This window comes from Gopherus evgoodei, chromosome 3 (genome assembly GCF_007399415.2).
Source record: "Gopherus evgoodei ecotype Sinaloan lineage chromosome 3, rGopEvg1_v1.p, whole genome shotgun sequence".
Taxonomy (NCBI): Eukaryota; Metazoa; Chordata; order Testudines; family Testudinidae; genus Gopherus; species Gopherus evgoodei.
The window spans coordinates 160,910,963-160,922,635 of record NC_044324.1 but is presented as its reverse complement, the minus strand read 5'-3'; positions in this window follow the sequence as shown (position 1 = coordinate 160,922,635).

Genomic DNA, 11,673 nt, shown 5'->3' with positions numbered 1-11,673 from the left:
TGTCCCCACTATGAAACAGCACAAGATCTTCCAAGCGAAGTAGCCTGTTCCAGATGTGATCTTCAGGCCATGCTGCTATTTCAGGCTTTCCCTGAATGGTGATTTAAACAGGGTGTGTTGAGGTTGGGGAGGGGAGAATGTTGTTTGTTGCGTGTTAGCAGCTTTTCTCTGGTTATTGACCCAGCTGAGGCTTTGAATATATTTTTATAAACACTGTCTAGCATTCTAGACAGATGTGTGATGAAGCTAAAGAGCTGTGTTCCATAAATAATACATCTCCCCCTCTTAGGAAGGGTTTTGTGCTCTTCTGCCTTTGCTCCTCACTGGCATTGCTGTGGGGACTGGTGAGGCTCACTTTGAATAGGACACTCATCTTAGGGAGCATGGCTAGTTTTCACAAACCTTTCTTTAGCCGGGGGGTAGGAGGAGCTGCAACATCCCAGCCAGAACCCATGCGGCTCTGTGTGCACTGTGCACACGTTGCGCCCAGAAAGCCAAGCTGTCTTGCTGAAAACAGAGCTGCTTCCCCTGCATTCAGAGGGAGGGGAAGCGAAGGAGTGGGGGCATAAGAATAAGAGGCAGGCAGGGCTCTGTCTCCTGGAGGGGAAAATACTTGTTGGGGCCAGTCTATGGGCCACCTGAGGAGTGTGATAGGAAAGGGGCCACTTGACTGACTCCTCAGGTCCTTTGATCCTTCCTGTGAGAACACTGAGCCATGACAGGCCTCACAGGATAACGTCCTTTTACCTCTGTGTACAGGGGGGTCTGGCCTCATCCTACTAGTCCTATGTTCATTACCAGTGAATAACATTAGAGTCTCTGACACGCACAAACCCACGGCTGAGGCCGGAGTCAGTGAATCATCTGGAACTTTTATTACACCGATTTGGTTTACAATCTTTGTACTTTGATATTTCCAACAGAAAAGGCAACATTGTGATATACTGTTTGTACATAGAGAGAGACAGAGCTAGATCATATTGACATAGTTAAAAGTCAAAACTGTTCCCAATGCTCACTAAAGAGTTTGTTAGACAGATCCCCACCGGTGCCTCGTTCCACACAACGGATACAAACACCCATGGCTCTGCTGCCTGCGGACCCCAGGCCAATGGGGCCTTTAGCTGCTTGAAGGTCTGGCCTTATAGATCAGAAAGGATATGGTGTGAGGTTATCACTGGCAGCAATGGCCACCTTAAAGGTGTGTCAACAGCACTACCCTAAAGCCCTTGCAAATCAACATACAGTATTTACTCTCTTCCAAGCTACACATGAACATTCTGGTATACTTCAGGGCTATCACCAACATAAGAGAAGCCCACCACAGCAGCTATAAAATTCTTTCAAGACATCTCCAGAACATCAGCTACTCCTTACCTACCACTAAGCACTTTATGTTGAGGTGGGTGTTTTTAAGTTTACAAAATATTTTCTTAAAGAAGTGACACAGCTGAAGTAGATGAGATTTTGTTTAGTAACCTTGCAAAAGCCCAAGGACCAGATTCAGCCACATGAGGCAGGTGCAACTCCCAACAGCGTGGATGGACCAGTTACAAAAGGGTTAGATTTGTCCCAAGAACAACTCTGTGTAAATTACAAGTGCCGCCCACTTCCTGGAAAGCAGGGTGATGCATTGAAAACAAGCCCAAGTGGTTGTGTTCCCAAAATGTACCATAAACCACACTCCAGAATGCACAAAGAATAGTAGGTTTGTTTAGCAGCATCTGCCCTGAGAGGTGGTTAAAACTGGGCAAACATGGTAAAAAAAGAGGTTGCGAATATTTGTTACAATAAAAATTGTATTAAATTGCCTTCCAGGGTGTTCACAACCTTCTTCCTCTAAACAGAGGAAAGTCTGCAAACAGCTGAAGTATTGCAGCTATTTTACAAATGCATACCTGTGCCAAGACTCACGGGAATGTCTGTTCAGGCAGCCATCTTGAAATCTCTTGGACTTCTCTCCTCTGGCACAGAAATTAAACCATGTGACTTGGGTGACCTGCCCGTCTCTTCTCTCCCTCCCCCCCCGGCCAAACATGGATCCGCAGAAGTGAATCACGTTAGTACACACATCTTCGAAAAATTTCAAATAAACTATTTAGTAAAAATCCAAGTCTGGCCAGGAACAATCAGCAACAGAAATAAGGGCAAATGAATGGAATAATTCATTAGCAATAGTTCAACTAGTGCTATGGGAGGCAAACAGTCCCATGGGGCATTGAAGGTGCAGGTCAAGGCTGCAACCTCATTGCAAAGCTAGGGAGGAATGACCTTCAGCTCCGAAGTCTGAGAGCAGTTTCTGCTCCACTTGGCTGTATGTTGAGGATCCCCAAACACTGTATATGTCCTATCCAGCAGCATGAAGGGGCAAAAGCAGGGAGAGCCAATAAAATGACACAGCATTTCTTTGTGTGCACACGGAGGGAGGGGTGGATAAAAAGTGGCTCCTAGAGTTTTGAACTCTTGGGAACGACACTAGAACTTTTGCTTTGTATGTGCAAGTAAGCGCCTCTGCTTGAGCTGGACGGAGTGAAAAGCTGGTTCCTTAGAGCAGCAGATGGCAAGCTGGGCTTCTGCTCTTCTGATTTGAATGCATATGGTGGAAGGGACGTATCACTGTGGCTGGCTGCCCAAATCACACAGCTTCTGCTATGAGCAACAGTGGTGCCATTTCTTGGTGTCCAATCAGCAATGTCTCATGAAATGGGCTAGTTAATTTCCAGCATTAGCTGGGAAGTGTGGGAGGCGGGTATGCACAGAGCTCCTTACTTCATTCAGCCCCTTCGTTGGCTTGCATTAGGTTGGCACTGCCCACACTGAGCTTCCTCTATTCGTTGCCAGGATGGGGAAGCATTTCTGCTGCTGCTTAGTCTGCCTTTTGTGCGCTCAGCCAGCCAGCCACTCAGAGGTGCTGGAGAATGGCAATTTAGGGGCAGGGGAGGAAGACGAGTCCTGCTGGGTTTGTGTGTCACCCTGAGACAGCAGAGCACAGCTAGTCATTTCCATGGCAGCTTAAAAGGTCTGAGGGACTGGGCAGAGCCTTGCATGCCCAGTCTCAGAATAGCCTGAAACCCTGTTAGGGTTTGTTTTTTTTTAAACTAATTAGTGAATGAACGTGATGCTCATAAAATGAGGGACACGGAGTGCTGGTCGGAACCAGGCATAAAGTTGGCAAGATTCCTCCCACCTAACCCTGCTAATCCCCCTCAGCCAGGTAGCTCCCCTTGCTACTCCATTCCTGGGCTCTCCACACAGCTCTGCTAATTGTCCTCAGTCTGCACCTGCAAAACAGACACACACACTCTCTCTCTCTCATTCAGTCTGGGGGCCCACACAGCTCTGCTCGTGTAGCTCACTCTTGATCTGCAATACTTTGACTTTTGGCTCACTGCAGAACAGCACTTTTGTCCACAGTGGAGTAAGAACGAAACCATCTAAACTCATTTCACTTGTGTCCTATGTGGGGCGGGTTGTAGGGAGCAGGGGAGGTGTGAGGTAGGGTAGAGACGTTGCCTGCAAACGGTTACATTAGGCTGAGAGCATAGCTAGAGAATGACGAGCTTTATTCCCACTAGCCAGGCCTCAGAAGGCAAGTGCTGCCAGATCCCTACCAACACCATCCCCCTGACCTGGATCGATTAGCCTCTCTAGAGATGCAAGGCAATTTAGGTGTTAGTGACAATTATACATCTGGGCCTCTGGCTACATTATCCCTTGTGGTTAATGCTCATCTGTTCCTTGGAGAGTGGGCTGAGACCAATGGTATTGCTGTGGTAAGTTAGGGCATCTCAGGCCTTGCAGTTACACCAGGCGTTACTCACACAGCTGTCTCCTTAGCCAAGGAGTCTTCTCCTTTCAGAATGTCCATTGCATGCCTTTCGCTCTACCCTGCCACCCCCTTTGATCTCTTTTCAGTCAATCCCTACCCCCCGAAAAGCCACCACTTCCCCAAGGCCCACAGATGCCAAGCAATGGGACTATAGCATGCTCACCACTCCCACTTAAAAAGCTCCCAGTTCTCACTGTGTTCTGGCCCCACCCAGTCAGTTTTTATCTGACCCTGTCCAGCCTGGAAGTGCCTCAGGGCAGAGGGCTTCCACTGTGAGTTGCATACTGTGCATTCTGAAGGCAATGGCAAAGCTTCCTTCAACCTCGGCAGCAGCAGGACTGGGTCCTGTGTTTATAAAGGGCCCTGTAGAAATGCATCTCTGGGTACAGGATTTGTTATGGTGATTGTGCCTTTTAGTCCCTCGTGCCTATAGCGCTGTGCTTGGAGCGCCTCTGCCTCATTTAGCTGGCTCCTCTGCTCAAGGAAAGCAGGTATCTCTCAGCTGCTGAGTCCTGGAGGTCAGGAAAACCAAAATGGCCAGGCTTTTTACGCTCTGGTATCATGATCTTTTGGGACCATATCTTCTTGAATCTCTAGAAAGCTCTGACATACCTGCCTATATGCAATCAAGGGTTGAAGGAAGCCATGGGGAATGTTTTTTGTGAGTGTAGCAACCAGCATGACTTAAGGAATGGGTCCAAGCCACGTTACAGAGCACAGAAGTGGGTTTGTGGGTGCCCCCAGAGACGACAGATTAATTCAAGGTTTGTGCAGCCCTCAGGGGGGGAAAATGTGGCCAATGGAAGTTGACAGCATGGCTGGTGGCTGCCGTAACATTGGTGCAAATTGAGGCCATTCCAAACCCCAGCACTCCATCTTAATCCAGGGGATCAAGGGAGCAGGTGAGATGGTGACTCAGGCTTTGGTCAGATCAGTGGGATTATGGTTGGGGAGCTGAACAGGGGAAGTGAGACTGGATGGAGTTATGCCTGGTATCAGATTGGGGGAAGCATTCAATGGCTCTCCAATTTTAGTCAGACATGGGGACTAGGATGCTCTAAAACACTTCTTACCACATGCTTATTGGCACCACCTTTCTATCCCTGCCCTTCATTGCTCATACACTCACTGCAACAAATGTGAAACTCCACAGCCACCTCCACACAAACAAGGCCAGAGGTCAGCTTCCTTTCCCAAGAAACAGGCACCATTTCGTCATTTGCTGAACTGCTGCAGGAAATAATGGGTTAGTCTGAGCTAAAACCACAACTTCACAAATTTCTGTGCAGGACTCCACCCTACTAGCTGTGCGTATGCACCAGGCCAGTTTGTTTTGATGGAACACGTCTGTAACTGTTTCAGATCCTGGATGACTGCAGAGGAGAATTTCAGACACCTGCATCTATTCTGGATCACCCGACCCATCTAGAATGCTATCAATATAGCAACTTTATCCTTGTCTATCTTCCCCTTCTGTTTTGTTCTCTTTTCCTTGAGGCCTGACTATTTAGTAGAACTGGTTGAAATTTTTCAATTTGTGAGGGATTTGAATACATTTTTAATCAAAAATTCAATTTTTAAGCATAAAAGGAAAAAGGAAAAAAACCGTTCACCAAAAATTGTTCAGGTTTTTTTTCTCCAGCTCTCTTTTGAAAAAAACAAAACAAAACAGGAATAACTTTTGAGAAATTCCTATAACACATTTTATTGGGATTTTTTGTTTTCAACCAGCTCTACAGCATATTGAATGAAGCTTCACAGAATTGTAGAATCCATTAGTTTTCAGTGCTGTTGTAACTGTGTTGGTCCCAGGGTATCAGAGAGACAAGGCGGGTGAGGTAATATCTTTTATTGCACCCACTTCTGTTGGGGAAAGAGACAAGCTTTGAGCTCCACAGAGCTCTTCTTGAAAGTTTGTCTCTTTCCCCAACAGAAGTTGATCCAATAAAAGCTGTTATCTCATCATGTCTCTCTCAGAGGGCAGGTCTACACTACCAGTTAAGTCGGTCTAACTTACATTGCTCTGGGGTGTGAAAAAGCCCCCCCCAGTGACACAAGTTTTGCACTGTCCACACTGGAGCTGTGGGTGGAAGACACTCTCCCACTGACATAGCTTAAGCTTCTCACTGAGGTGCAGTAATTATGCCGATGGGAGAGCGCTCTCCCGTCAGCATAGTACATCTAAACCGGATGCGCTATAGCAGCTCAGCTGCATTGGTGCAGCTGTGCCTATGTAGAACTGTAGCGTTGACTTGCCCAGAATCTATGATGTCATTCTCCCACCTCCACCTCCCCACATCCAATCTTATCACTCAGAGCCAATTGTTCCCCAGAAGAAAAATCTGATGAAAAAGCTCTCTCCTTAACTTGAACAAGAAGAATCCGTCTGTTATCACCTGATCTCCTGCATCTGCTCCTGCTTCTGGAGACTTGTTTGTATTCTCAGGCCTGTATTTTGAATCCTTTTCACCCTGATTGCTTCAAGGGCTGCCATCCAAAGTCAGAACTCATTAGATGTCAGCTGACAGTGCAACTAATGGACACTAGAATCGTGTGACTGATACAAATGCTAAATCATCTTGACACATTGTAGCTATGTTGTGTTTCTTTCACTAAGTGAATAGCTAAGATTGCAGAAGATGATGGAGAGTGAGCGAGCTGTGTGTGTTTGCTCTGCAAAGTCCACTAAAGTCTAATCACAGTGGATGATCTACAAAATCCCCAAAGTTCCAAGAACTGGTGATGTTTCCAGAAGGGCACATGTATTCCCATAAAGTCTCATTTTCCCCATTAAACGTCTTAAAAAAACAAAACACCAACAACAACAACCAACTGGTTTCCAAGGACCGCTGTTTTTGTCACCGGTGCCAGAAGCACATACTGCACATTGGTATGGACTCCTGAAGCCTCAGCAGCTTCTGAAGTGTTGCATAGGTGGGTGATGTACCTGCTGGTAGAGACTGGCTGTGGATTGCAGGAAGATGATCTCCTTGGACTTCCCCAAGACAGACCAGGCATGGCGAGAACAAGAAGGGGAAGTACATGAGGCTTCTTCCAAGTTTAGTTTAGACCTTGGAACTTGTAGGCAGGAAGGCTGTGGAAAATGCCATGTCCTGGTTGGGAAGAGTTGATGTTTGGAAGAAGGCTCCTGGCCCTAGGTGGCAGTGGTCAATTTGTTTGTTTTGATGCAGCTGACGAGATCAAATCCTTGGGCATAACATTCCCCTTCAAAGTGTAACTCTAGGTTCCATGATGGAGGGAGGAGGCAGAACCTCCTGCCAACAGGTTGACCACAGGGGTACCTGGATCTCACAAGCCCATTGCTGAAGATCAGGTAGATTCTGGAAGGTGATTTATTCACCAAAATCCCAATGTTAATTCCAGGCATAAAATAACTATTGCATGGGGTTGATTAGTCTGGATTCAAGGGCAAGTGGAAAAGATGGGCCATACTCACCCTTGTGTAGCTCCACTGGCTTCAACACAGCCCATTAATTTCTACCTGCACCTTGGCTAGACCCCTTTCCCTTCTTTCCAAAATGTCCATTATATCCATGCAAGCTAACAGTGCCCACAAGGGGGAGGAGAAAAAAACAACCTTATGTTCCAAATTGTATATGACCCAACATATCACACAGCCAGGCTATGCGAACTCTGTGCCAACATGCGCATTTCAGTTGGAATATACCACTGGCCTGATGTTTAAATCGCAGGCCATTTATTGGATAGCATGGAGCCAAGTAGCCATATATTTTATTTTCTTCAACACAGACTAATTTAATTTTTAAAAAAGCATTCATTCTGTGTGTGGAGCTCTATGGCAGCCCATGGTTGGGTAATATGCATTCTGGCTGGTGCAGTAATAGTTCAGATCTCCACCACACATACTGCACTTCTCACTGTATGCTGCAGGACAGTATCAGCTCTACTACCTGGTTTTAAACTTGACAGCTGTAAAGCATCACTTGTGTGATAATTAAACAGAAATTACCAGGGTTGTAATCAGAATGGCTGGAACAAAAGGCTAAAGATGTGATTTCACCACTGGAGTAATACTTAAACCATAGGGGCGATATTATACTGTTATTGCCCCTGAAACCAGGTGAGACTTGGCTTATCACCCTTTTTGTCTTCTTAAAGATTAAGGCCCAATCCTACAGTTGAATCCCCACAGGCAGGCCCTTAGTGACTCTGCGTAGGTACAGAGGACCACTCCAGTAGAGCCAGTTGCAGAATGGGGGCCTGCATATAAAGGCCACTCATATGCGCAGTGTCAGCCATCTCGCTCTTCTTAAGGAGTGTCACCACTGAGCATATGCAATGCCCTTCCCCCTGCCTGCTTCCCAAACAGTGAGTAGAGAAAATCACCTGTGCCCTCAATTGCTACTTCAGCCTAATCGGAACACAGGGAAAAGATGAGAAAAGTTAACTAATTATTTGGGAAACAAAGGGCAGCAAAGGGCTATTTCTCTGGATTGTGAGTATTTTTAAAAGAGGTTTTTTTAAAAAAAGTCAAGCAAACAGTAGCTTCTACATTTTCCATAGTGAAAATTTGCTGGCTGTCAGCACTGCCCTGGATTGTCAAGAATCAGATCTGAAAAGCAGCGTTGTCAACTCCTGTGATTGTTAGTGTTCTTCGTCAAGCTCCAGCTCTTGGGGATCACATTATACGGTGAGGGTCTCTGCTTTCATTTAAAGAAAAAAGAAAGTTCTAAGTCCTTGTGGTTGGGGAGAAAAGCTTCAAAATGTGACTTCTAAAGGCTCAAAGACCTAAAAGCAGATAAAAAGAACCCCAAAGGTATTTATTTTTAAAAACCCTATCCTTTTTAAGCCAGGCTATGCATCTGGGGGGCCTGATTCATATTGGAACGCTTGGGGTTGGCTATACAGAGGGGTTTCCTCTCCCTGCCTTATCAACAGTGCCTGCCAATGTTAAATCTGAAAGAACATTATGAAAATTCACCTGCTGTCCTCATCAGTACTGTTTGTTTGACATGTTGCATTGCAGGCAATGACACGAGGCTGGTCAGTTTCGCTTCCTTGCACTGCACTAGCAAAGTGGTTGGGAACCCAGCGCTGCTGGGGAAGGTTCAAAAGCAAAAATGATAATGGCTAAAATGACGGCAATGTGTCTATTCAGATTAGGGTTGGCTGAACCACACCTTCCCCCTTTTTAATTAGCAAAGCCAAACCTTGACAGGTGGTTGTATGACAGGTATGTTGGCAGCAACAGGAAATGCAAAGTAGCTCAAGAATATTATTAACCTTACTCGCTTTGAAGGCTGTATTAGCTGCTCCACGTGCTGGGAGGAGAAGGGGCCTGCCTGCTGTCCCGTTTCAAGCAGTGTGCTCTGTGGGTAAAAGCCTGCTCTGGCAAGCATTGTGCTGAGAACAAACCCCAGTATATGGGAGATCACAATGGGTGAAACAGGGATGAAAAAAGTTTACCCTTCCCCTCCTCCTCACTTTGCAGCCTAGCTCCAGCATGCTTCTACCTTCACTAAGGGATATGGTCTGATCTGGGCTGTAGGGGCTTTGCTCTCCACAGGTATAGGGAAAACAGTGCCGAGCACCTACAACACGGAGAGCAAAATCACTCTGCAGAGATCTGCTGAGCTGTCTGGAGAGGGGAAATCAGCCCTGAGATGAGCCTCAGCTTGCAAGATAGTGGCCCCCTCCTTGCTTTGCTCCTTTCCCCTCTCCCGGGCTGGCTTTCTTCAGGGCTGAACAGTAGGACACAAGGAAGGAATCTTTGGACAGAAAAGATTGCACAGTCCAGCAGGCACATGGTCTGTATAATAAGATCCTGGAAGAAAGTGAGCACGTGGGCTCTGACGAAGAGACGGCAGAAGAGAGAGGGTACATGTCTGCTCATACAAAGAGGGCTGTTCCAGAGAGAAGCAGGGCCAATTACTCTCATTAGTCAATGGAGGAGAAATAACAGGATTAAGATACAGCAGGGAGAATTCAAGTTAGATACCAGGCAACATGCTATCATGAGATGAGCAGATGGGCAATCGAATGAGCTGCAAAAGGAATCACCATCCCCAGCACAGACATAGCTGAGCTCAGACACTAGACTGCAGGGAGAATGGATACCTGGCCAGTTCAGACAATGCTGCTAAGTCTATAGCCACATGGGGGTCCCTGGGTCCCATCCCAACCCGGAGGGGGTGAAATGCGAGTGGTGGTTATGGTCACACAGACTGGAGGATTGGTGCTTTGTGCCAACAGTGTAAATAACTGGTGTCCTTGGAGAATTAAAACATCTCCCCGTTCATGTGGGCCTGACTGGACACATGGCAGGTTCCTCGCTCCTCCTGTTTAACAGGATACACCCATGTACTAGCCCCTCACTCCTTCCTAAACACGTGCACCAGTTCTGGATGCTGCTATCCTCTCCCACCAGTCCCTGGGATAGGAATATGGAGGCAAGGGGGGTGAACTGGACTCTGAGCTGAGGCCCCAGGTGAATGGTTGGACTAAATGGTCTGTCAAAGGGGGGTGGGGGGAGACAACATCTGTGAGTCCCTGATTCAAGCCCAGCCTCTCTAGGTTTCTCATCCTCAGCCCAGGCCATCTCCTGCCTTCATCCCTGCTCCCCCAAGCCCCCTTGGCTGTGCCCCATGCCCAGATGCAGCACATCCACTATGCTGTTAGAGTTGGCAGCCAGGTCTCCCTTCATGACCGTGGCTTGTCCTGCCCGAGGGAGGGAAATGCTTGGGCTGGAAGGGCTTGTCCTAGCCCTGCTCATGCTCTCAGGCAAGGCACCTGCCTGAGTCCACTGTAGCTCAGGACTGGGGGAGGAGGGAACCGGAGAGGAGGATGGAGCCCCTCCCCACCATAGCCTTCTCGTTGGGGTCCAGGAAAGTCAGGTGAGACACAGTCCCATACAGATGGGGCTGCTCATATCCAGCCCCCTAGCGACCCAGGCTGGGTGACTGTTCCCGTCAAGGTACTTTCTAGTGTGTACCAGTGCCTAGGCTGGCAGCTGCATTGCTCCTGTCATCATCCGCTCAGCAGAATCTCAGCAAGCACAAAGGGACACAGGAAGGATGCAGGGATGATGGGCAGATATCCCAGAGCACTGGCTCTGCATGCTGCCATCCGCCTTAGGACAGAGCTTAGAAAAAAGGCAGTGTGTTGGAGAAGCTGCTGGATTTCAAAGGGATTAATTGGCCACTGGTGCCTCTGATCTCAGCATTCCCTCCCCTCAGCCCAGGGGACTCCTCCACTACATGGTGATAATCTCTTATCTGACGGGGGAGGAGAATCTTAACTCAAGTGGACAGCTGGATTTATTAATGGGCTAGCATCAGGAGAGCAGGGAGGAGGCAGCAGACCCGAGCTGGGCAGAGGTTTTGTTGTGTGTGGTCACGCACTGACGCGCACACACAGGCCGAGTCTGCCCTTTCCTTATCAGATTGAGATGCCTCGTGCTTAACCTCCCCTCTATGGCACAAGCTTTCCCCATGTATCCTAGCACCAGGCCCCACTGGGCACTGCCAACACCGTTAGGTAAAGGGTGGCTCAGGAAAAGGGGAGCTAGGGCTGTTAATTGCCTTCCTCTCAAAGTAGGGATCAGAATTGGGTGAGGAGTTAATGGCGGGAGATCAGACTCCAGGGGGCGGCTTTGCTCCCTGTTGCTGAAGGAGAAATGGGGGCTGGCCTATGTGATGTCAAGTTGCTCTTAAAGGTGCCCCCAAATCAGCGGTGGCTTTAGTGGTTCCAGTACAAGTGCTGCTCCGTGGGAGGCCTGGGTTGGATTACTGAACCCGCTTTTTCTCTCCCTGGGACTGGCAGGGGTTCGGGACATTGTAGAAGCAACACCTCAATCCACAGAG